The 22974-nt window shown below is 45.7% G+C and overlaps 1 pseudogene; it reads left to right on the top strand.

Annotated features, from left to right (window-relative positions):
* Positions 1-21458, top strand: part of LOC138143973 (U3 small nucleolar ribonucleoprotein protein IMP3-like) — a 134746-nt pseudogene extending 113288 nt beyond the window's left edge.
* Positions 21459-22974: the final 1516 nt, after the last annotated feature.

The following is a 22974-nucleotide window of genomic DNA, read 5'->3' as shown; positions in this document are numbered from 1 at the left end:
ATATTCCCTTCAGCTATCCTCATACTGAGAAAAGTCTTATGAGTTACAATTATTGTTTTTCCATGTAGTGATGTTCAACTTTAAGAAGTTCCTTATGGTTTCTTTTTTCCCGTTTACCTTCTCATGCTTCTCTTGCTTCTTGTATTTGAAAGTCAAATTTTCTGTTCAGCTCAGATTTTTTTCATCAAAAATTCTTGAAAGTCTTCTATTTCATTGAATGACCATATTTTTCCCTATAGCATTATACTCAGTTTTGCTGGGTAGGTGATTCTTGGTTTTAGTCCTAGCTCCTTTGACCTCCAAAATATCCTATTACAAGCTCTTCAATCCCTTAATGTAAAAGCTGATAGGTCTTGTGTTATGCTGATTGTTTCCACAATATTCAAATTGTTTCTTCCTGACTGGTTGCAGTATTTTCTCCTTGACCTGGGAACTCTAGAATTTGACTATAATGTTCCTAAGAGTTTTCTTTTGGGGATCTTTTTCAAGAGGTGATTAGTGAATTCTTTCAATTTATCTTTTGCCCTCTGGTTCTAGAATATCAGTGCAATTTTGCTTGATAATTTCTTGAGAGATGGTTGTCGAGGCTCTTTTTTTTTGACCATGGCTTTCAGGTAGACCAAATAATTTTTAAATGATCTCTTCTGGATCTATTTTCCAGGTCAGTGGTTTTTCCAATGAGATATTTCACATTGCCTTCTATTTTTTTTTTCATTTGTTTGGATCTGTTTTATATTATCTTGGTTTCTCATAAAGTCATTAGCTTCCAATTGCTCCAGTCTAATTTTGAAGGAGTTATTCTCTTCAGTGACTTTTTGAAATTCCTTTTCCATCTGGTAAATTCGGCTTTTTAAAAGCATTCTTCTCCTCACTGGCTTTTTGGGACTCTCTTGCCATTTGAATTAGTCTATTTTTTAAGGTGTTATTTTCTTCGGTGTATTTTTGGGTCTTCTTTAGCAAACTGTTGACTCACTTTTCATGATTTTCTCGCATCATTCTCATTTCTCTTTGCAATTTTTCCTCCACTTCTCTTACTTGATTTTCAAAATCCTTCTTGAGCTCCTCCATGGCGTATAACCAGTTCATATTTTTCTTGGAGGCTTTTGATGCAGGAGTTCTGACTTTGCTGTCTTCCTCCAGCTCCATGCCTTGATCCTTTTTGTCCCCCCAAAAAAGGATTCTATGGTCCGTTGGTGCTTCCGTTGCTTGCTCATATTAGCAGCCACTTTACTTGACTTTTGAATTCTTTGCTGCAGTAGAACTGTGCTTCCAGAATGGAGAAAACTATGTCCCAAATCTCTGGGGATTTGCAGCTGCCAGAGCTATTAGATGGGTGCCTGCTTGTGATAGTAATGGCATTTAAAGATTCCCCCCGTATAGGCTTGTTTTTCAGTAGATGCTTCTTGATTGGCCAGTGAGTCAATAAGGTTGTTACATTCTCATAGCCAAGAGAAGGCTATATAAGCCCTGATGTGTAGCTTTGTTTTGGGACTCACTTTGAGAAGTGTTCTGTGATTTGATCTGAATTCTGGGAAGCCGTTGTTGAGAGTCCCCCAGCTTTGAAAAACCCAGATGTGGAAACCCAGATGTTGACCCCCTGCAACAACAGCACTGTCCTTCACCAGTGGACAGTATTCACTCTCTGTCTGCAGGACAGTCTCAGGGCTTCTTAGCCAAAAGCCAGGTTCCAGGACTTCTTCAACAACAGGTCTGTCTTTCACCAGTGGACAAATCTGGCAAAACAACATCAAAACAGACAGACAAAGTACCAGCAAAACAGCCATGTCTCCTCAGTCCTTGGCAGCTCAGGGGGCAGGTCTCAAAAGTCCAGGGCAATTCAAAGCAGCCACCAGCAATTCTCTTAGTCTCTCTCTCTGCCTCCACGTGGGTGCTGCTTCCAAAAAGGTCTTCCGCCTCTCTCTTGTGTCTCCAAATCTACGTCACCAGCTCCTCCCAGTTCAGGACTTTCTTTTCACATCAACAAGTCCATCCCACAGCTGGGATTAACAAGCTCTGGGTTTTAACACAATCAATTTGAAAACCAAGCCAATACAGGGGGAATCTTCAAATGCCATTACTATCACACTGCTCTACAGCCTCCACACACTCTGGCTCACTGGTCAGATACCCCAGGACCACCACCCAAGAGCACAATCCAGATCCAAGCAGGTCAAAGCAAGAGCACTTACCCTCTGAATGGTTGCTTGGTCCCCCTACAATCTGCGGGCCAGGAGCTCCAGAACCACCCACACAGCATCAGCCACCCTGCCTCTTACGCTTCTTGCTTCAGGGGTAGCAGCCAGACAGCACTCTTCTATCCCACCTGGACCAACTAAGTTCCACACTGACCTTTACTTTGTCTTTGGCATTTATGAATTGAGAAGTCTGGAAACCACTACAGGTGCTGGTGATTTACTCTTGTTAAATCTGCTCTAGCTGCACCTGTCAGGGCCACCCTGGGGCTAAAACCAGGCTCAGGCAGGACTGCCCTCAACTCCCAGCAGGCTGTGATGGACCCTTCCTGCCAGCCTGCCAGGCTTCCTTCCATGGGAGATTTGTTTCTCTCTGTCACTTTGTGGGTTCTTTAGCTCTTAAGTTTGTTTAGAGTCATTTTTTCATGTATTGGAGGAGGTGGAAGTGGGAGCTCTGCCCTCAATCCATTCTTCAGAGGAGCAGACAAAGGGATCCTCTTCTTCCTGGCTGCTGACCAAATCCCCCCTTTGTCACTGAACCCCCACCTGACATTTGACATTTCTCAATCTGCAGGTGCTGGTGATGTCTTGAGACCTCTTCCCACAGATCTAGAAAGGTCCTGTGAGCTCATCAAGTCCAATGATCCCATTTTACAGATGAGGCTCAGTGAGGTTAGAGGACTCGCTCAGGATCCTGCAGTCTCCCTCCACAGCACCACACTGTCTGTATGGTATTTCCTGAGTCTATGCCCTTCACTGGCTCCCTCCAGTGTCTCCCATGAGGCCTTCCCTCATTCCCCCCACACTTTCTCCCAAATTACTTTGCTAGGTTTCCTAGTTTGCTTCTGTGTGTATGCTATTTTCCTCACTAGACATTCCTTTATGTCCCCAGTGCCCAACTCAGTGTCTGGCAAATAGTAGACCATGTCAAGTGAATGGTGTTTATATATCACTTTAGAGAATTCAAAACACTTTACATCATCTCATTTGACCTACAGGTTTCCCACCCCTGGCTTTGACCATGGCCTAGGTTGTCCTTTTGTTCATGTTTTCTCTGCCTCTCATTGGCCATGCAACAAAGACTGTGTGGTTGGATTTCAAATATAGCTCCAACATTCCTATAGGATTTGCTCCTTGTAGACTCTCCAGAAGCATACCAGCAATCAGAGCCGAGTTTCCCTGATGGGAAGCAAGAGGACTAAACACATCTGCCAGTCATCTCTGGTGTGTGCAAGCATCTGGACTCCAACACCAACTGAGGCAGAATGTTCTTTGCCCTTCACATAGCCACAGACCAGCCTGCTGTGTGCTGGGCCTCTTTCTGTTTAGCTTTCCTCTCTGTACCTATGGCCCTGAATTATTCCAGTGCAGGCATATGCACAGAGCTGAAGGATACTTTTCCCAAGATTTGCAAGTCTAACCTTTTACTTACTGTGGGACAGTTATTAGAAACCAGACATAATAGCGTAAGAAAAGATCGTGAATTCTCTGTCTCCTCTAGAGAATGCCATGTATATCAATTTGCACTTTCTGCAATCCTTTGGCTCTTATTTTCCTCAAATGATAGGTTGAGAAGAGATGCCTAATATGGTCTTTCCTGAGGAGTAATCTGCATTTCCTGAATCCTGTATCTCACAGAATCACAGAATTGGAGAGTAGGAAGGGACCTCAGAGGCCATCTGGTCCCACCCATTCCTAAAGGGAATAGCCACCGTAACTGACAAGGCTATCAGGCATCTAGCCTCCCAAGGCTGCCCTTTCTATTTGGCTGGAGAGGTTTGCTCAACATCGAACTTACGTCCTTCTTCCACTGACGTTCTGGGGCTCTACCCCCTGGGGCAAGTAGAACAAGTGTGATCCCTCCTCCCTACTATAATCCTTCAGATACTTGAAGAAGATTATCCTGTCCTCCTCAGTCTTCTCTTTGCCAGGCCAAGCTATCGATCGCTGATGAGCTGGACTCAAGTGCCAAAGCTGCACTCCTCTGGACACTTTCCACTGTCTCAATATCCTTCTTAAACCCTGATGCCCAGGACTGAACTCCTTATTCCTGGGATCTCTGCCCCTCTTAACACAGTCCAAGTTCACATTAGCAGTTCGACCGACCCCCCCAGATCTTTTTCCAGGACCACTGTTGTTCATGTGTGCCATCCCTTATATTTGGAAGGTTATCTTCTATTTGTGGAGTTCATTTTTTGTACTCTAATACAAGACTTTACATTTCTCCTTAATTTCATCTTGTTAGATCCAGTCCAGTGTTCTAGCCTATCAAGATTAGTTTGGATCCTGACTTTGTTATCTCCTGTATTTAGCTGTCCCTCTCAGCTTTGTGTCATTGGCAAATATGATGAGCATACCATCTGTCTGTATCTAAGTCATTGATAAATATAGGAAAGAACACAGAGCAAGCACAGACCCCTCCCTGTACTATTCCAGTGGAGATCCCCTACCACAATGACAGTGAACCACTAACACCTGCTCTTGGAATCTGGCCACCCAACCAGTTATAAATCTATCTGATTATATTACCACCTGATCCCTGTCTCTCTATGTTCTCCATGAAAATAGTTTGAGATACTTTCAAGCTTTGCTAAAATCAAGGTAAACAATATCCCCAGCATTTTCCCCATCTCCTGGTTTAGTACTCCTGTCAAGAATTACAATGATGTTCATCATGAGCTATTCTCGAGAAAGCCCTGTGGGCACTTGCTAATCGCTTCCTTTTCTAAATATTGACCAACCATCCCTTTAATAATCCATTCTATAATTTGTCCAGGAGTTGAAATCAAGCTCATTGGCCTATAATTTTCAGACTCCTTTCTCTCTTTTTTTGAAAATAGAGCTAGTGTTTTCCCCATCTCCCTTCTTGTGGTACCTCTCCCATTTTTCATGATCTTTCAAATGTCACAGATATTGTTCAGCCATCACACAAGCCAATTCTATCATGTCCCAAGAGTATAGTGCATCTTGGTCTAGTCATCTGAATTCATCAAGGGCCCCTAGATGTTCTCTTACTGCTTCCTTGGACTTCTGTTAGTTACTTGCTTCTTGTTAGTCATTTTTGTTCTGTTCTTTCCAGTGTGTGGGTCATTCTCCTTGGCCAAGAAAATAAAAACACACTAAGAGTTGAGCAGCCATCTCTGCCTTCTGTCTGTTCTCAGTTACCATCTTCCTATGTACCCCAAGCAAAGGTACTATGTCTCCTTTGAACTTCCTTTTTCTCCCAATATACCTTTAAAAAGCTTTTTAAAACTTTTGTTCTATTAGCCTGAGCTTCCCTTGTCAACTCTAGCTTATTCTGAGCCTTAACATTTCTCAGTTGTGAACTATGCCATCTTCTTATATTCCACTGGCTTTGCTTTATCTTCAGAATAGTTCTTTTTTTAAAAAAATTTCTAACTACATATCAAAACAATTTTTAGCATCTGTTTTTTACATTTTTGAGTTCCAAAATTTTTCCTTCCTTCCTACCCCACTCTCCTCCCTAAGACAGCAAGCAATTTGACACAAGTTATACATGTTCGGTCATGCAAAACACATTTCCATATTAGTCATGTTGGGAAAAAAAACACAAACCAAAAAAAAAACCCCATGAAAAAAATAAAGTACAAAATAGTATGCTTTGATCTGCTTTCACATTCCATCAGTTCTTCCTCTGGAGGTAGATAGCATTTTTCATCATGAGTCCTTTGGAATTGTCTTGTATCTTTTTATTACTGAGAAAAACTAAGTCATTCACAGCTGATCATATTGCTATTACTGTGTACAATGTTCTCTTGGTTCTGCTCACTTCATTTTTGTCAGTTTGTGTAAATCTTTCTAGGTTTTTCTGAAACTATCCTGATCATCATTTCTTATACCACAGCTCATTCAGTCATTCCCAAATTGATGGGCATGCCTTCAATTTCCAATTCTTTGCCACCACTAAAAGAGCTGCTATAAATATATTTTTATTCATATAGGTCTTTTTCTATTTTTTGTTCATCTCTTTGGGATGCAGAACTTGCAGTGGTATTGCTGAGTCAAAAACCAGAGTTATAGCCCTGTGGGCATAGTTCCAAATTGCTCTCTGGAATGGTTGGATCAGTTCACAGCTCTACCAACAGTGCATTAGTGTCCCAATTTTCCCACATCTCCATCTTCAGAATATTTATTTGTTAAATTGGAGCTGGTTAGTGAATTCTTGTATATCTTAACTAGGTTGTGTAGACAAATCCAATTTTCCCTCCTCACTGGAATTTTACAGATGATCCTGTACCCCAAATATGAGGGCACTGGTAGAATTCAATTGTCATTGCTAGCTCGAGCCCCCACCTAAGATTTCAGGAGCTCCAATTCTATCAGTTTATCAGGTAGAAGCTGACTGTTCTTCCCTAGGGTCATAGATCATAGATTTAGAGCAAGAAGAGACAGGCTAAGTCAGCCCTCCTCATTTTACAGAGTGTGGGGTTGGGGAATAGAGGAAAAGACTATGAGCCAGGTATTGAATTCCTTGAGAAAGAAGGGAAAATAATTTGGACACTGTTAGATGACTGTGATAAGTATTTGAACTGTGAGGCAAAGAAGGCTGGAGTGAACCTCAAAGGGAGAAGGAAGAAATTACCTTCTATTATATATATATATATATATATGTATATAATTTACTTATGCAATTTATATATGTATGGAATCTTCCACTCCAGGGGAATGTAAGTGCCTCAAGGGCAGGGATTGCTTTGTTTTTGGCTACTGTCCCTAGCACTTAGCACAGCACTGAGGGCATAGTAGACATTTAATGAATGTTTGTTGAACTAAATTACAGATAAGGATAAGATACAGATAAGGAAACTGAGGCCCAGAGAAGTCATAATGATGTGCCCAAAGTCACACAAGCCCTAAATAGCAAAGCTAGGAATTAAACTCAGTCTTTCTAACTCAAAATCTCACAGGCCTTTCATCACAATATTAGTTCCCTTCCTCCAGTGGGACAACTTCCTCCCTCTCCCATCATCCCAAAACAAATATGGAAATTAGCACCAACAATGCCCTGGGTTAAAAGTATGGCTGTGACAAGATCTTGCTTTTCATTCCTCAGCCTGCCCTCCCTCCCTCACTCCCAGGCTAACAAAGGGTCCATTTTAACAGGTGCTTATCCCAAGAGTTCTCTGATCCCAGGCAAACCCTCCTCACTGGCACATGTATAATCATTCCCTTGCGACAGTGGAAAGAGAATTTAATTTAGGGTCAGAGAATCTGAGTCCAAAGCCTGACTACGCTGTCCTCAGCTTCCTCCTCTGTAAAAGGAAGGGATTAGACTCATTGGGCCAGATGGTCCTTTTGCAGCTGGGACATTCTGTGATTTTGTGGTGATTGGTAGATCTCATAGGTGTTATATCAGTTTTTCCAGATGAAAGTAGAATCAGGAGTTTGAGACCAGAAATAAATGTTAGGCAAGCCCTGGCTTGCACCATCATTTCTCTTCCACCCTAGTGAGTCCATTGGCACTTGGACCGAGGAGAAAAAACAAAAGCAAAGCAAAATAAAAAGTGGTCAAACCAATTCCCAGCTCTGGCAGCAGTAAATTAGAATGTCTGCTTGTCTACAGCCCCTCCAACAGGGAATTTTTTTCATTTCTGTCAACCTGATGGCTGTTGAGCAGAATCCCAGAACTGTTTTAATGTATATTTCCTTGACTATTAGTGATTTGGAGCATTTCTTCTTATGGCTGGCTATCATTTGCATTTCTTCGTCTGAAAACTGCCCATTCAGGTCCCTTGATCAATCATCCACTTCTATCCATTTGTCCTTTCCCTAGATAGCTTGGATATCAGACTCCTGTCCTACTTGTTTGGACAACTTTTCTGCTGTCATTGCATCAGTCACCTTTTGGTTTCTATATCAGTTGTTTTCCTGAATAGCTCTAGACTGTCTGTCTAATGGTCCAGGTGCCCCCATTCCTAGTCAAGCTGAGCTCCTTCAGAAGCAGATCAGAGAATCACAAGTTACACCAAGAAGGAAGGGGCCCTTATTGATATGAAGATCTTATATCTAAAACTGAAAAAGACCTCAGAGGCCATTTAACTCAAGTCCTTAATTTTACTAGGGAGGAAACTGAGGCCTAAGAGAACAGCGAGGACCGTATCCAAAGTCACACAGCTATCAAGTTGCAGAGATAGCTTGGGATTTAGTAAGACTCCCCATTTTCTGTGATTAGAATTTTGGTTCTTGATACACTGGGCCATCTGCTAGCTCTAATTCTTTGATATTTCCCCCAGTGAAGTCATCTAACACCTTATACGGCCTTCCATCTCTCTGTTCAGGACCCAAAGCTCTTCTTGCCATCCTAGGGGTCAAAAAGTCAAGGCCAAGATATTTTAGCAACTGCTATGGGTTTGTCCAGTTTACCCTTTGGAGTCAGAAGGCTGCAAAGTATCTAAACCTAAAGCTCTTAATCTGAGGTCTGTAGACAAGCCCCCACTCTGGCCCAAAGGTCCATGGATCAGTTTCAGGGTGTCCAGGAACTTGAATAACATAGTTTTATTTTCACTAAACTTCTAACTGAAAATGAGCATTTTCTTCAGTTATTTCCAAACCTCACTTTGAGAAGAGTTCCACAGGCTTCATCTGATGGAATGCCAAAAGGGCCTAGAATACAGGCCAAAGGGAAGAGCTCCTAGCCTACACTATCCTTGGCCCTTCACATGAATGCATTAGTCCATGGGTTATTTTCTTAGACACAGCAGCCTTTCTTGGGATGACTGTGATTACATAACATGAGGCTTGCCCTCAAGAACAGGTGTCCTTTCCTTCTTCCAGTGACTTTTTAAAGGGAAATTTGTATTGCAATCTTTTGTTTTGACATTATATTCCCAATATAATTTCCCTCCTCCCAGAGAGCCATCTTTTATAATGAAAAAAAAAAAACCCAGCATCGTAGCAAAAGTCACCAGCACGCCAGAAAAGGCTGCCATTATATATGTTATTCCATGTTCACAGCTCCCTGCTCTGAAAAGAGGGTGAGGAGCTGCCTTCTTGTCACTCTTCTTGGGAGCCAAGCTTGGTCATTATAATTTCACTGGATTCAGTTTTGATTGTTTAATTGTTGTTTTTGATGCTGTTCTTCCCAACATAAACATTGCTGTAGTCATAGTGAATGTTGTTTCCCTGGTTCTGTTCAATTCATTTCGTATCAGTTCATGTAATTCATTTCAATTCAATGCAATAAACATTTATCAAGCACTTAGCACGTGTCAGGCACTGTGCTAAGCACTGGGGATACAAATGAGAAAAAGAAAGATAATCCTGGACCTCAAGGAGTTCACAATCTAATGGGGGGTGGTGAGTGGGGAACACCAAGGGGAATATTGTTCCCTGGGGTTCAGACCAAGGGGGGCTGCAGATAGAAAGTGGAGAATGAGCTGTGAGGAAGCTTTGGGAGGAGTTGAATGCTGTCTCTGCTAGCCCTCCAGTCAGAGAGGAGAGGAGGCCAGGGTGGTGGCTAGGTGTTATTGAGCATTAAATTGATGATGCTGAGATTTCAGGGGATCAGCATCTCACTCCATGGAGTTAAGCCCAAACAGAGCTGCCAGTGGAGAATAGAGAGACATGTCTCACCATGCTTCTCTATGAATTTGTCATTCCTTATGGCACACTAATAATCCAGCACATTCATTTACCAGAACTGGTCCAACCATCCCCAATCTACTTGCTTTCTCATTTCTGCTACTAACAAAAAGTGCTGCTTTAAATATGTGGGTGCCCATGGGGCCTTTGCCTCTATCATTGACCTCCTTGGGGTATATGCCTAGCAGTAAAATCTCTAGATAAAGAGGTGTGGATGCTATCCTCACTTTCTTTGTATAATTTCCAGTGTCTAGTGCCTTCTCATCCCAGTGACCCGGGGGAGCAGATTGCAATTAGTTGCTCACAGTTACAATCCTGACCACCCTTCCCAGCCAGTCCTAGAAATAGGTATTTGGTGTGGGATTTGCTAAGTTAGTGTTTATATGTTCTTCTAGTTCTTGTCAGAGCATATTGTATTTGAATGGGTCCTAGGAAAAGAGATTCTGAATTGAAAGGGGCCTTCGATGCCAGCTAGTCCACACTTCTCATTTTACAGGTGAGGGAACAGACCCAAGTCTAACGACCCTTATGATTCTAGCTGAGTCTTACCTCAGTTTCCTGGCCTTTGGTGCACAGCCAGCCACGTCCTGCATGGTCGCGTAAAGGAGAAGTCAAGTCAGTGGAAATGGAAAGAGGCACAGCTTTATTGGCAGGACAGGCATGTTATTACATATCTCCCTCCATCCCCTGCCCCCTTATGCTTCAGCCCTTAAATCCCCCAAAGTGCACTTGCAGAGCTCGTGGACAGCTTGTGGACAGCTCGTGAGAGAAGATAGGGGGCCAGAGAACAGGGAGACTCAATCCAGAACAGCTTGCATACTCCTGTGTACTTAACCTTTGACCCCAAGATAAACATCAGGGTAACAGAGTATTTGGGTGACAGCACACAATCTGGGCCTCAGCACTTCCTAGAGGTCAGGGCTCCCTGACTTCAGATAAGATAAGCACATACCACAAAGTGCCCTGTTACCAGACCTGAACTCAAAGAGGCTGCCTGAGACCTTTGGGGGGGCCGCAGACCCCAACACCCAAGTGGTAGAACGACTTGCTCAAGGCCACACAGTAATTCTCAAAGTCCTCAGACTTCATCTCCAGCATTCCTTCCACTGTCCTCTGCTGCGGATTTGTTTGTGGAGTTTTTTAAGTATTTGGTGAAACCATAGCTCAGTTGCTTGGCATTTCCCCCTTTGTTTCTCTGTGTGTTTCACAAATACTCCTAGTAGGAAATAACTGATTTTTCACTCAAACTGCTTCACTGCTAAGCAATCATCCCAATTGAGTTTGCGGTAAGTTTGTGGTGGCCAGTCCCGATTTTCATTTGAGCCTGTCTTATAGGATTTCACTGAACTCTGTAGTTCAGTGACAAACTCTGTAGAAGCACTGGGAGACAACTGGACTGATTCCCCACCCTATGGAGAAACAAGCAGCAGCCCAAAGAACTGCTTGCTGGCCAAGGGATGAATAAATATAAGGAGGTGGGGGGGGGGAAGATCTTGCTCCCTGTACAGCTCTAACACCCAGACCTCCAAGAGGGCATGTGAGGAGGCACCAGACTCTCAGCTGGTGCTGTGGCAGATAGTTCAGGGTTAGACTTGACCTACTATGGCTTTCAATGACGGCCCAGGCTGCCATCAGTTGGGGGCTAGTTGTCTCCTTCATCCAGTGGGGCCAGTCAGAAGGAACTCCCTTTTCCTTTTATGACTGAAGAGTAGTGTTTTATGACAAAAGGGAAGACAATTCAAGGCCAACCCACTTGCTCCTCTCATATGTAGGACCATACTCAGTTTGGCAGGATGAATAATTCTTGGTTCTAAGACTTTCTTTTATCGTTTGGTATAACATTCAATTACAGGGTGTCCCAAAAGCCTTAGTGCAGCTTTAAGCTATAGCTTAAAGCTTAAAAAACCCCTCCTCTACTATGCCATATTCTGGTACAGCTCTGGGCTCCTCTTACAGAACTTAAACACCTACCAACCCAAAGACCCGTCTTAGGACTTGCCACCATTCACACTGACATATTCCAGAAACAGGCAAGGAAACTGAGGCACACAGAGAGGTGCTCAGGCCATAGAAATAGAAAGCTTCTGAGGCAAGATTCAAATCTAGGACCTCCTGACTTCAATTCCAGTATTCTGTCCACTCTGTCTTGATGAATAGTTAGGAAAGACTATTCCTTTGATGTCTTTCCCTATCCCGTCCAAAAGCCAGCTTATTTTCCTTTCAATTCACTTCATTTAGATGCTCCTGGGCAGCTGAATACCATGGACCCTTATCATCTAACACATATAGGAATGGGGTGTGTGATGGAGATTTTTTCAGGAAAGAAAGCCTGAGAAAGGAGACATGAGCGAGGTGAGAGGGAGGTGCAAAATGGAGTCAACACAAAAGAGAAATGGTACTTATTTGGCCCAAGGCTCCCTCAGCTTCCGAGGCCCCAGAGCACCAAGCAGGGATGGAGAGAAGGAGGCGGAGTCTTGTCCATTCACAGGAAGCTGTCTCCACCGGCAACAAGGTGGCATTCTGACGCAGACTTCATTGCCAAATGGTCTTAATGAGCCAGCAGAGTTAAACAGCACAGTGACCTCCCGAGAACCAGAGAAACCTGTTTCACAAAGCTCATTTCTTAATCTGAGGTTCACAAAAAAGAAATCCCATGGAGTTTCTGTAGTCTGTGTAGATGTTCCCTTTCAAGGGCTTTCAAAGTTCTCTGCAATAATCTGGGGACAGGAATAATGTAGTCCTTCTCTCTGCTGTCACCAGCTCTGCCATGGGCTCCTGGAACAAGATCATTCACCACTGAAACGTATTTCCAGTGACAGGCAAAATCAATTTCTGAATCTGCTCTGCCATAGCAAGGATTTTTTAATAGCTTGTAAGAAAGAAAAAAAAACATCAGTTGATAGAATCAGCACTGAAATCTCTCCTTCCCTAGCCCTGGCTGTCCACAGACTCATCCATTTATCTATAGTCTTTTTCCCCTGGTTGGGGGCTTTTTTGTCCCTAAATTCCCTAGAGTTTTAAAACAGGGTGGCCAAGTGAACATAGCAGAATGAGGACTCACCCCTTAAGAAACAAAAATCATTTTTACAAATGCCCTCTCCTTTGAACAGTTAACAATGCACTGATTTTCTAGAATGGCATCTGTTACGGTCTAGACTCAGTCAGCCCTGGCTAGTTCCCTGGCTCATGTTCTGAAGGAAGCATTAATGGGAATGGGGATGAAGAGAGATGCTGGCATTGCCCGGCTGGGCAGGTAGAATGCAGAACTTAAGACATTCCTGTTGTCTGGTGCCTTGGCTGTGTTTCTGAAAAGCCTGCTCTCTTTCTTGGTCCTAGGCAAAAATAACAAGGGTCTTATCTTCTTGCCCCCTCCTCCCCCATCCCTTCTTTAACAAAAATCAATACAATGCAGAATTTCCAGGGACAAGCTTGCCAATGAAAATAGACTATGAATGATTTCTTGTTTGAGGAGAGGAAGTCCAAGAAGAAATTGTTAATCTGAAGCTATAACAATGTGTTACCTTCATCGAATACAGCACAACCATACAGGGCTTGCCCCCCTTCAGACTGGAAAATTAATAAACCCCACTCAATCCATTCTGTTCATTTCCACTTATTTCGATGCTCTCCATTTTGCATCTGTTACAGAATAACAACTGTGAAATCTCTCTGTGTTGGCTATAAGGAAACGTGCATCAGTACTAGACATAGAGAAACTGATTGAATTGTTTGGCCTTGTTCTCCCCCATAGGCCCAGGGAGGACTAGCATCTAGGGGGAGCCAGGGGAGAGTGCTTCCCCCATTCTACCATCTTGTTCCTATGTCTTCATTCTCTCCTCCCCAGCTCCTTCCTCCCTCACCCTGAATCTTGCTCATATCTCCTCTATTTGGTGGAAAAAATGCCTCCCACAACTCCAGTGTTCCTTTGACTGACTCTTGGATTTCTCCTGTCCCTTTCACAACCACACTGATCACAGGCTTAGTCTATACACCTGGAGCCTCCGTTACCTCAGCTTTCGAAGGGGCTTTAATCAGAGCCATCAGAAACCCTTTAAGTAGCTTATTTCTGTCCTCACCATTCTATCCTATGGGTTCAGTTCTTATTTCTAAGCGAATGGCTCTGAGTTCCACACAGCCAGCCCCAGTGTCTCTCCAGAGCTCTGATCCCTCATCACCAAATGTTTATTGGACATCTAGACTGGACATCCTGGAGGCATATCAAAGTCAGCCAGTCCAGAACACATGCATGATCTCTTACACCTGCCTGCTGTCCTCTATTAAACTTTCCTGTCACTGTCAAGGACACCACCTCTCCCGCCCCTGCCCACTCCCCCAGCCCTCAACCCTCCACTTTCCTTCACCCACGTATCCACCTGATCTATTGCCAGGGCTTCTCCCTTCTGCCTCTTTAGTATCTCTTACACATGTAGCCTTTCCTCCATCCTTTTTTCTCCCCTGAACTACAGCCACTCCTTGAGTTCCCTGCCTCATGTCTCCCCCTCCTCTAGTCCTTCCTCTACTCAGCTTTCAAAGTCTGACCCCTGTCGCTCCTCTGCTCCGAAAACTCCATTGGCTCCCTATTACCTCCAGGATCAAATATCAGGTCCTTTGCTTATCACTTAAAACCCTTTACCACCTTGCCCCAATTCCAGCCCCCCCTTTACTATGGTAATCGTTCTTATGGTAATGCTCCAGCCAAATTCCTCCATGACATTCTGTCTCCAGCCTCATGTTCCCCATGTTTGGAATACACTTCTTCTTTCATCCCTCCTTCACTCCCAAGCTCAGCTCCAGCTTTTTCACCAGCACTTTCTCCCTATTTCTGTGTGTGTGTGTGTGTGCGTGTGAGTGCACATGTGCATGTTTACATATTGTCCAAGCTCACTCCACATGCCCAAAGGTAACTTCCCTTCCCTCCTTGAGGGCAGGGGTTGTTTCATTTGTGTCTTTGTATCCACAGCACATGGTATATGGTGGATGCTAAATAAATGCACATACACACAGACGTCACATAGATCCAGGTCCTGTCCTTTAGGAGCTTCCAATCAAACATGGCCATACATGTCCAGGATGTACCAGGAGCCCAGTAAAAGGCAATAGAAGTGCTGGCCTTTAAGGGCTGGTTTTGTATATTAATAACTCCTTCCCTCTTTCCACACAGTTCTTCCCCTTGATTTCAAGTGTGACAGCTGAAATCTTCTCAGTAGGGGTCCATTCATTCTTTTGGGTTGAGGAATTAGCCCCTATTCAAATGCAAATATATTGAGGAAAGATTTATCCCTTACCAGGTATCCATCCCAGACTATCACTATATCTTTGAATAAATTCTTTTATGATAGAAAGGGAACCGATTTAGAGGCAGGCAGAGAACTTGGGTGCAAATTCCATCTCTTCCATTGACTTCCCTTGGACAAGTGACCTTGGACAAGTCACTTAGTTCTCTTGGTCTCAGTTTCCTCTTCTGTACAATGGATGAAATTGGACTAGGTGATTTCCTAGGCTCCTTCCAGGTCTAAATCTATGATCTTATGACCAATTTAAGGTGGCATCAATAGGAGAGTGAAGAGAGGAGACCGAAGGTGAAACGAGAGGATGGGAGGGTAAAATGCTACTAGGATTCTAGCTCTGTATGCCATCCTAACAAATATATGTGGATTTCATGCTGTACGTTTATGATTATGCTTTTATTTATATTCAATAATTAAACTTGTCCCAGGAGCTACATCCAGGAAAAAGACCATTTAAGAAAAATGTCCAAGGTTCCTTTTGACAGGCTCCAGTTTTAACTCATTTAGACACAGTTTATGAACCAGACTTTCAAGGGCAGTTCTCTCCCAAATCACCACTGCAGTCCATCCAAGGGCAACCTGCTGGCGACAGTGAGGTCTTGCTTCCTGGTACCTCCATGCAGTAAGTCAGAAACTGAGGCTGGAAGACCAGACCCAGCTGAGCGGGGCCTCAAAGCAGCAGACTGGGAGAAAGCTAGAGTGAGTGGCCAGCATGGTGAATGTGCTTGTTGGCGGGCCAGGCAGGTCAGGCTGGCCAGGCGGACAGGCCAGTATGTGAGGAGGAGGAGAATGCCAAAGGTGAGGGTAACTGACATTTCTGTAGCCCTTCAAGGTTTGCAAAACACTTCACCATATATTATCTGCTTTGGTGGGTTCTCAGACAAAGGGCAGGCAGCAGGCATCCACAAACCCCTGACTTCGTTCCCTTCCCAGTGTGGGGCATGAAATGAATTGTTTGGAGTCTTTCAATCAGTGGCTACTGAGCACCTGCCATGTGGCAGCACTGTGGGGGACAGAGCCGCTTGGGAAATATGGCTCCGCTTATCAACTTGCTTACTGTGTAGCTGGAGAGCCAGCACCGGCTGATCAGAGTAGCAGGGGATGTTGAATTGCTATACCATGTATGTATTCTCTATGTAATTATTAAGCATGTGGTCTATTAAGGTATGTATTAGTGTTAGAATGAAAAGGGATTGTAGAGGCTATTTAGTTCAACTTCTTCATTTTTCAGGTGAAGAAACTGAGGCCTAGGAAGGTTAAGTGACCAAGGTCACACAACTAACAAAGTATCTGAGACCAGATTTGGAGGCAAGGCCTTGGATTCCACAGTCACTGTTCTTTCCACTATTCAACACTATGATTTAATTGATGTTAAAACCTGCCAAGGTGGAAAGTATGGGAAAGCACCTGGACCCTGTAGTCTCAGAGTTGCCTGGGAGCCTGGGAGAATGACTTACTAATGACCATAGATTTGGATTTGGAAGGAACCTCACCTAGGCCAACTTTACAAATGAGGAAACTTCGTCCCACGGAAGTTAGATGACTTACCCAAGGCCCTACAAGTAGCAAAGGCAGGATTTGAACCCAGATCCTCTGGTTCCAACCACTCTTTGTGCCAAGGTTTCACTGTTATAGAAAACTTCTATAGTTTCTATGCCTGGCAGCTCATCTGGGGTTTCAAGTCTCAGAGGGTTGTTTGGGCATCAGGAGGAGAAATTGCTTAGGTTTTATAGGTATCATAGAAGCAGATATGGAAAAAGCCTCAGGGATCAACAATTCCAGCCCCTCCCCCCATTTGATAGACGAGGAAACCAAAGCTCAAAGTGACTGTGACCTGCCCAGGGTCACCAAGGGAATAAGCTGCAGGGGCAAAAATCTGAACCCAGGTTGTCTGATCCACCCCCTACTCTCTCCCCTTTGCATTGTACCAGTTTTCTGCTCTGCCCAGGACACACAGGTAGTATGTAGCAGAGGCTGGCTTTGAACTCAGGGCTTCCTGACTTGTGGCCAATATTATAGAGAGTGTCCCAAAAGTCTTAGTGCGTTTTAAGCTCTAGCTGTATATAAGAGTAAGAAACAGTAACAAGTGCTGATGTGTATCTAGCTTTCTGAGGCTTGCAGAATGTTTTGTATATATTTTATCATTTAATCCTCTCAAGGAAAGTTCAAAGGAGGGAGAAAAAGAATGTGTATGCACACAGGTGCCCTCGCGTGCGTGCGTGCGCGCGCACACACACACACACACACACACAGTCATTCCCTAGAGTTGATGGGAATTAATAATATGACAAGCTTATAGATTTGAAACAGGCTTTGGGGGGAATCACTTAATCCGCTACCATCATTCCCCCTGCCCCCTCTATTTTACAGATAAGGAAATTGGGGCCCCAGAGGCGAGGGGACTTGCTGAAGGTCACACTGGGAGAAAGAAAGGAAGAAAGCTGGAAGGTGAACCCAGGCCCTTGGCCTCCACATTGGCCTCTGAAGATTTGATTGGCTCTTTCCTTGCCTTGCTCACATCCAAGTGTGCATGTCAGACAGGGCCAGGAACAAATGAGTTCTTCTGGCTCTTCTGGAACATTCCCGAAGGCCCAGAAGCGGCAGTTTGTCCAAATCTATTGCCACATATGTAGGCTTGGTGACCCCAAAGCTTGCAGGGGTAAAGGAAAATGGGAGGGGGAAGGAGGGGAAACAGATGAAGGGCCCCTCTAACTTCCAGCTGGCCATTCTCTGGAGCAGTAGAAGCAGCCTCTGTTACCTAGGGCAAGAGACACTCCCAATGCCAGGCTGTGCCAGCTAATTGCTCAGACCCAAGCAGCATTGTTTAGCTGTTCTCTGGCTCCTTGTTAAAGGTCTGTCTCTCCCTCATTTTCTCTTCTTCTTGTCGGCTTTTAGATGAGGAGAAAACAGCTGCCTTTTCTTGCTTAATGTATTCTGGAAGGTGCGCTAGTTTGCCAGAGTAGTTTGACCTTTTCAATAGTGTATCTCTTGGCAGCAGGGCTCAGCCGGCCTTCCTGGGCCTGAGAGCCCAACTTGTGGGCTCAGCGCCATCTTCAGGTAAGGAGAGGCAAGCCTGCCAGCACATTCCCAGAGCAGGCCTCAGTAGCGTTGTGCAAAATAGGCTCAAAAACTTAGGATCCAATCCTGTCCCCATTTCCAGTCCTTATCCCCGCCCCCCCGCCCAGATCCTGGCTGGGGAGAGCGTCAAGAGCTTTTCTTCATTTTATTTTATTTTATTTTCATAGAAAAAAAAGGCTGAGAATTCAGCACTAAGCCTGCTGGTGGTGAGCCCCTCAGTACTTAGCTCCATTGGATGGGAGAGAGCAGACAGAGTCTATTGCCCCGCCCCTACTTCAAACCTTGTTGGAACCTTGCCCTAGCTTGAGCATCCCTGTCAGAACCTTTCAGAACCCAGAGTCCCCTGGGTGAATAACTGTGAATCACTGATGCCTTCAGGTCTTGTCTGGAGGAAGACTCCCCCCCACTACCACTTTGGGTGGACCTCCTGGGGCTAATTTACAGGAGGTCAGCTCCACATAGGCAGGAAGGGCAGGCCCCCACTAAAAAGATAACAAATCCTGGGAGGATTGTAGCTCTAGAAAGAGCCCTCTCTCAGTCAAGAGACCTTTGTGCCTGTGATCACCTTTCAGTGAGTTTTGCTGAGGGGAGAGGGGAGTGGAGAGGGAGCCTTTAGCAAGATTTCTAGAAAATAGTGGAAAATGGCCTGAAGAGGGAAGAAGGCAGGGAGAAGGAGGGGAAAGGCCAAGGCTGCCGACAGGATGTCCTGCTTGGCCAGCTGTCTTCCATCAGCCTTGTCCCACCCCTTTTTCATGACCTTCCTTTTGAGCCTTGGCCAGCAGTGAGATTGCTGGGAAGACAAATACAATTAGTTTGATGAATAAGTCCCGGCCCTTTTTAGAAGGATAGACAGCTTACTAAAGAGAAGGTTAAAAACCTCATTGGGCCTTTGTTGTTTGATGTTCTTGGCTTTCTTGGACTGGCCCAATGGTTGCATCAGGGTGAGGAGCTCTGATAAGAAACCTCCTGTGCCAGGACATATATAGGGGCCTTCTCTACAGTTAAAAATCTTAAATTGTTCCTGGGGCCACTTGGGGGTTAAAATGACCTGCCCAAGGTCTCATAGCCAAGATGGGTCAGAGGCAGGATATGAGTCCAAATCTTCCTGCCTGCAAGCTTGGGTTTCCCTAGCAGAGCCTTCAAGAAGCCAGGGTCACCTCCTCAGCAATGGGAACCACTGAGGCCTTAAGATCTCTTCTGGAGGAAGGCAGGGAGGGGTAGGTAACCCCAGAGCCACCTGCACAGCCCCAGGAGTACACAGATGAGAAAATGAAATCAAAACCAGCCAACCGAATGTTTTACCTGTAAACAGTCACAATCCAATTTCATTCCATGGGACAAACATTAAGTACCTTCTGAATAATAAGGCCCTTGAGAGGCTCTCTATGAGTTTACCTTCTACTAGCAGATGGCCATCTGAACATACACAGAGAAGTAAATGAAGAAGTGATTTCAATGAGAGAATGCTAATAAATGCCCATGGGAACAGAAAGCAAAGGGGTGCCTGAGCTGGGCTTTGCTGGAAGCTGAGGATTCGGGGAGGTAGAGGTGAGAAGGTAGTGAAGTCCAGGCAACTCCTGGGCTTCCTGGTATCCCAGGTGCCCCTGCTTCCTGGGCCCACACAAGAGAAGCTCCTGTTCAAAGGTGGCAGAAAGAATGCCTAGTAGAAGGTACAGACAGCAGGCCAGTGATGCGCCCAAAGTGGGGACTGATAGAAAATAAGCCTGGAAAGACATGTGGGAGCCAGCTTGGAGGGGGGTGGCTTTAATACCACTTTCCACAAATACTGGCTTAAAATGAACACTGACTCGATGCCAGGTCCATACCTTGTTGGGATCAAGCAGTAATGACTGACTTTTAAGCAGAAAGCAAAACCATATTGAGTTTGCAATTTGTGAAGCTGACAGCATATTTTAAGAACCAAACTCTAGCGCTGTTAAAGTTCAAGTCAAAATAAGCTTTAAGAAAAAGAGAGACCCATATAGAGTACAAGGTGTTTGCCTCCATGAAATACAGTGAAGCAAGGCCAAACATTGGCTTCCATATCAAGACTGGTCTGGTAGAGAAGCTCAGCATGGGGGCAGGTCCAGTTCGCTCGCGCCTGCGCCCGCTAGCGCCCACCCCTGCCCGCTCCTGCCGCGCCCGCTCGAGCCCGCCCCTTCCGCTCTTGCCGAGCCCGCCCCTTCCGCTCTTGCCCCGCCCGCTCACGCCCGTGCCCTCCCGCTCGCGCTTCCCGCTCGCTCCCGCTCAGACGCTGCCGCAGCCGCCATCAAGGTGAGCAAGCTCAAGTTCCACAAGCAGAAGCTCCTGAAGAAGGTGGACTTCCTGAAGTGGGAGGCCATGGACCACAACCTGCACGAGCTGAGGGTGAGGTGGCCCCACCACGTGCTGTGGCGCTTTCGCGTGCGGCGGCGCTTCTGCGTGCGGCGTCGCTTCCGCGTGCTGCCGCGCTTCCGCATGTGGCGTCGCTTCCCCGTGCGGCGGTGCTTCCGCGTGCGGCTGCCCTACCACGTGCTGCGGCGCTTCCGCGTGAGGCTGCCGTACCGCGTGCGGCCGTGCTTCCCTGTGCAGCGGCCCAACCGCGTGCGGCCGCGCTTCCGCGTGCGGCGGCGCTACCGCTTGCGGCGGCGCTACCGCTTGCTGCGGCGCTTCCGCGTGCGGCGGCCCTACCGCGTGCGGCGGCGCTTCCGCGTGCGGCGGCCCAACCATGCGCTGCGGCATTTCCGCGTGCTGCGGGCCTACCGCGTGCTGCGGCGCTACCGCGTGCTGCGGCGCTACCGCGTGCTGCGGCGCTTCCGCGTGCTGCGGCGCTTCCGCGTGCTGCGGCCCTACCGCGTGCTGTGGCGCTTCCGTGTGCTGCGGTGCTTCCGCGTGCTGCGCACCTACCGCGTGCTGCGCACCTACCGCATGCTGCGCGCCTACCACATGCTGCGGACCTACCTCATGCTGCAGCACTTACGTGTACTGCTGCCCTACCTACGTGCTGTGGCGCGAGGACTATACTCGCGAGAACCAGCTGAGCCGCGCCACGCATGACGTGGTGTGCTGCCTGCGCGACCTGGCCAAGCGTTACCCGTTCCGCGTGCCCACACAGTCCTCACTGCAGCTCTGGACACTGTTATGGCCTCGAGCTTCTGCGAGCAGGGCCACATTCGCATGGGCCCACATGTTGTGACCAACCCCGCCTGCGTGGTCGCGCGCCATGAAGAACTTAATCACCCAGGTGGACTTGTCCAAGATCAAGCAACACGTGTTCAACTACAGCAACAAGCGCGATGACTTCAATCTGGACACATAGGGGCAGACCAATCCTCGAAGGGGCCGGTCCAAAACAGAAGCAGCCCCAGCAGAGCAGCAGCAGCAGCAGGACTTTTTTTCATTTATTTAATAAACCGGGTTCGCTGGCCCTTGTTCTTGAAAAAAAAAAAAAAAAAGATTGGTCTTTTAGTTGATTCTATCCTGCTTGGATTGCACTAAGCCGAGCCCCTGCAGATCAGAGCCTTAAGTAGGGCAAGGCCATTGGAACTGTGCCCCAGTGAGGACCGTTCAAAGGCTACCATTCATGCTATCAGGGGCCCACATCCTACTGTGCCCAGTCCCACCCCCAGGGCCTTGTCCTAGGGCTTCTTCCACCTTCTTCAGAAGCTTAGAAATCTGGTGGGAGTCCCAGGGTATTCACCCCAAGCTGAGCCACCCTGACCTCGGCCCCAGATGCAGAAGTTCCTAGTTATGGCTCTGGCATAGGCACCCAGATTTTGAGTGACCCATTCTACTCGTGATCAAATTCATCAATTCACCAAGCATTTATTAAGCATCTATGGTCTACCTGGCACTCAAATGAGTTTCTTGGGAGGCTGACTAGATTTGTATTAAGATGCCTCTTAAAATTTGGAATGAAGGTAATGGCTAAAGTGTCATCAGTTCTAACTTCTTTAATTCTAAAATATATTCTGTTCTCAGCTCCAAAGATAATCTCAAATGGCAGGGCATGGCTCAGTCCATTTTGTGAAGGTCAAGATGGGGTCAAGAATGGCAAGAGGAAGATGGAAAATGTTCCTGTGATTTTGTCATCTGACAGTGTGACTAAAATGGGGAGATGCTTTGGCCCCTAAAGAGGGGCCAAAGGAAAGGTCACCAAGAGGTGGGGTTTGGGGTGGATATTTGTTAAGGGGTTTGGGGGACTTCTTTCCTCTAGCCATTGACCATGAGTATAAGCATTGAAGTTCGTGTCCAGAAAACCAAAATGCCAATTTGAGAAGTCAAAAAGGAGTAAAGGGTACAAGACTGCAGTGTGGTCATTCCAGCTCAGCAAATGGCTCAATGGAAAATCTCCTTGATGCTTTGGAAACTCTGGATTGATCATATCCACACTTTGTGATGGCTGATGCCAAAGAACTGGGCAGATTCTATTCTGTCACAGGTATACCTTGAGTTGGAGCTGTTTGTTATGGGGATTTGGGACTGTGGTAGAACAAGTAATTCCATTAAACTCAAAATGTGACTGAAGTTAAGATTTCTGTTAAAGTACTTTGAACATTTTAAATGATTTCCTAATTATCCCTCCTCCTCCATACAAATTATATTTTCTGACTCAAATTATACCTGAAACTATCTTTTATTTTGGCTTTTCAAAAATATCTCATACGGGAGCGGCCAGGTGACTCAGCGAGTAAAAGCACCAGCCCCGATGTTGGGATGACCTGGGGATCAAATCCGGGCTCAGATACTTTACACCACACCCAGAAATAACTGGCTGTGTAACCTTGAGCAAGTTACTTAACCACAATTGCTTTGAAAAAAAATTTTTTTTTAAA

The sequence above is a fragment of the Petaurus breviceps genome, unplaced genomic scaffold (genome assembly GCF_028583685.1).
Source record: "Petaurus breviceps papuanus isolate PSGF00001 unplaced genomic scaffold, PetGlider_PUasm1.0 90681, whole genome shotgun sequence".
In the NCBI taxonomy this organism is placed as follows: Eukaryota; Metazoa; Chordata; class Mammalia; order Diprotodontia; family Petauridae; genus Petaurus; species Petaurus breviceps.
Note: the sequence above shows the minus strand (reverse complement) of the source record. Positions and strands in the feature narration are given on the sequence as shown.